This window comes from Haemaphysalis longicornis, unplaced genomic scaffold, assembly GCF_048455015.1.
Source record: "Haemaphysalis longicornis isolate Haplotype H1 unplaced genomic scaffold, Haemaphysalis longicornis Haplotype H1 scaffold_13, whole genome shotgun sequence".
Taxonomy (NCBI): Eukaryota; Metazoa; Arthropoda; class Arachnida; order Ixodida; family Ixodidae; genus Haemaphysalis; species Haemaphysalis longicornis.
Genome location: NW_027526233.1, coordinates 55,672,793 through 55,676,181, shown reverse-complemented (window position 1 = coordinate 55,676,181; position 3,389 = coordinate 55,672,793). Strand labels below are relative to the sequence as shown.

Sequence of the window (3,389 nt, the reverse complement as noted above, 5' to 3'; positions counted from 1 at the left end):
GTTTCCTGTGCTTTGGGGGTGGTAGCCAGCGCCATTCGGACTAATCGGGGTGAAGGGGACCTTCTTTTTAACCCCCGGGTCGTGACTCGAGTGTCTACGACATGTCCAGAGTGGTCGACCAGCTTTGAACCCTCTTAAGCTCCCTTTGGCAACAAGACTGCCAGAACAGAGGCCCTCGCTATGCATGTAGCGAATCAGAATAGGAAATGAGGGGCTCGTTGAAAATAACACAGAAATAAGGGTTGGCAGTCCAGAAAACCTCGGAAAGCAAAGGGGAGGATGTGGTAGATCATTGAAACAGATTAAGAATTTGGAAAGAAAGAAAGAAAGTGAAGAAAAAATGCCCGCCAGGTGGGATCCGAACCCACGACCTCCAGAATACCGGTCTGGTGCGATAACCACTACGCTACCGGCGGGGCGATTTTCCCATTCACTTTCTGGGGTATTTATGTTAGGTATGTTTGTTTCCTGTGCTTTGGGGGTGGTAGCCAGCGCCATTCGGACTAATCGGGGTGAAGGGGACCTTCTTTTTAACCCCCGGGTCGTGACTCGAGTGTCTACGACATGTCCAGAGTGGTCGACCAGCTTTGAACCCTCTTAAGCTCCCTTTGGCAACAAGACTGCCAGAACAGAGGCCCTCGCTATGCATGTAGCGAATCAGAATAGGAAATGAGGGGCTCGTTGAAAATAACACAGAAATAAGGGTTGGCAGTCGAGAAAACCTCGGAAAGCAAAGGGGAGGATGTGGTAGATCATTGAAACAGATTAAGAATTTGGAAAGAAAGAAAGAAAGTGAAGAAAAAATGCCCGCCAGGTGGGATCCGAACCCACGACCTCCAGAATACCGGTCTGGTGCGATAACCACTACGCTACCGGCGGGGCGATTTTCCCATTCACTTTCTGGGGTATTTATGTTAGGTATGTTTGTTTCCTGTGCTTTGGGGGTGGTAGCCAGCGCCATTCGGACTAATCGGGGTGAAGGGGACCTTCTTTTTAACCCCCGGGTCGTGACTCGAGTGTCTACGACATGTCCAGAGTGGTCGACCAGCTTTGAACCCTCTTAAGCTCCCTTTGGCAACAAGACTGCCAGAACAGAGGCCCTCGCTATGCATGTAGCGAATCAGAATAGGAAATGAGGGGCTCGTTGAAAATAACACAGAAATAAGGGTTGGCAGTCGAGAAAACCTCGGAAAGCAAAGGGGAGGATGTGGTAGATCATTGAAACAGATTAAGAATTTGGAAAGAAAGAAAGAAAGTGAAGAAAAAATGCCCGCCAGGTGGGATCCGAACCCACGACCTCCAGAATACCAGTCTGGTGCGATAACCACTACGCTACCGGCGGGGCGATTTTCCCATTCACTTTCTGGGGTATTTATGTTAGGTATGTTTGTTTCCTGTGCTTTGGGGGTGGTAGCCAGCGCCATTCGGACTAATCGGGGTGAAGGGGACCTTCTTTTTAACCCCCGGGTCGTGACTCGAGTGTCTACGACATGTCCAGAGTGGTCGACCAGCTTTGAACCCTCTTAAGCTCCCTTTGGCAACAAGACTGCCAGAACAGAGGCCCTCGCTATGCATGTAGCGAATCAGAATAGGAAATGAGGGGCTCGTTGAAAATAACACAGAAATAAGGGTTGGCAGTCGAGAAAACCTCGGAAAGCAAAGGGGAGGATGTGGTAGATCATTGAAACAGATTAAGAATTTGGAAAGAAAGAAAGAAAGTGAAGAAAAAATGCCCGCCAGGTGGGATCCGAACCCACGACCTCCAGAATACCGGTCTGGTGCGATAACCACTACGCTACCGGCGGGGCGATTTTCCCATTCACTTTCTGGGGTATTTATGTTAGGTATGTTTGTTTCCTGTGCTTTGGGGGTGGTAGCCAGCGCCATTCGGACTAATCGGGGTGAAGGGGACCTTCTTTTTAACCCCCGGGTCGTGACTCGAGTGTCTACGACATGTCCAGAGTGGTCGACCAGCTTTGAACCCTCTTAAGCTCCCTTTGGCAACAAGACTGCCAGAACAGAGGCCCTCGCTATGCATGTAGCGAATCAGAATAGGAAATGAGGGGCTCGTTGAAAATAACACAGAAATAAGGGTTGGCAGTCGAGAAAACCTCGGAAAGCAAAGGGGAGGATGTGGTAGATCATTGAAACAGATTAAGAATTTGGAAAGAAAGAAAGAAAGTGAAGAAAAAATGCCCGCCAGGTGGGATCCGAACCCACGACCTCCAGAATACCGGTCTGGTGCGATAACCACTACGCTACCGGCGGGGCGATTTTCCCATTCACTTTCTGGGGTATTTATGTTAGGTATGTTTGTTTCCTGTGCTTTGGGGGTGGTAGCCAGCGCCATTCGGACTAATCGGGGTGAAGGGGACCTTCTTTTTAACCCCCGGGTCGTGACTCGAGTGTCTACGACATGTCCAGAGTGGTCGACCAGCTTTGAACCCTCTTAAGCTCCCTTTGGCAACAAGACTGCCAGAACAGAGGCCCTCGCTATGCATGTAGCGAATCAGAATAGGAAATGAGGGGCTCGTTGAAAATAACACAGAAATAAGGGTTGGCAGTCGAGAAAACCTCGGAAAGCAAAGGGGAGGATGTGGTAGATCATTGAAACAGATTAAGAATTTGGAAAGAAAGAAAGAAAGTGAAGAAAAAATGCCCGCCAGGTGGGATCCGAACCCACGACCTCCAGAATACCGGTCTGGTGCGATAACCACTACGCTACCGGCGGGGCGATTTTCCCATTCACTTTCTGGGGTATTTATGTTAGGTATGTTTGTTTCCTGTGCTTTGGGGGTGGTAGCCAGCGCCATTCGGACTAATCGGGGTGAAGGGGACCTTCTTTTTAACCCCCGGGTCGTGACTCGAGTGTCTACGACATGTCCAGAGTGGTCGACCAGCTTTGAACCCTCTTAAGCTCCCTTTGGCAACAAGACTGCCAGAACAGAGGCCCTCGCTATGCATGTAGCGAATCAGAATAGGAAATGAGGGGCTCGTTGAAAATAACACAGAAATAAGGGTTGGCAGTCGAGAAAACCTCGGAAAGCAAAGGGGAGGATGTGGTAGATCATTGAAACAGATTAAGAATTTGGAAAGAAAGAAAGAAAGTGAAGAAAAAATGCCCGCCAGGTGGGATCCGAACCCACGACCTCCAGAATACCGGTCTGGTGCGATAACCACTACGCTACCGGCGGGGCGATTTTCCCATTCACTTTCTGGGGTATTTATGTTAGGTATGTTTGTTTCCTGTGCTTTGGGGGTGGTAGCCAGCGCCATTCGGACTAATCGGGGTGAAGGGGACCTTCTTTTTAACCCCCGGGTCGTGACTCGAGTGTCTACGACATGTCCAGAGTGGTCGACCAGCTTTGAACCCTCTTAAGCTCCCTTTG

At 49.7% G+C, this 3,389-nt stretch overlaps 1 non-coding gene across 1 annotated transcript; it reads right to left on the bottom strand.

The window, feature by feature from the left end:
• Positions 1-1,269: 1,269 nt before the first annotated feature.
• Positions 1,270-1,342, bottom strand: Trnat-ggu (transfer RNA threonine (anticodon GGU)). The gene has a single exon. It is a non-coding gene; the product is annotated as a tRNA-Thr (tRNA).
• Positions 1,343-3,389: the final 2,047 nt, after the last annotated feature.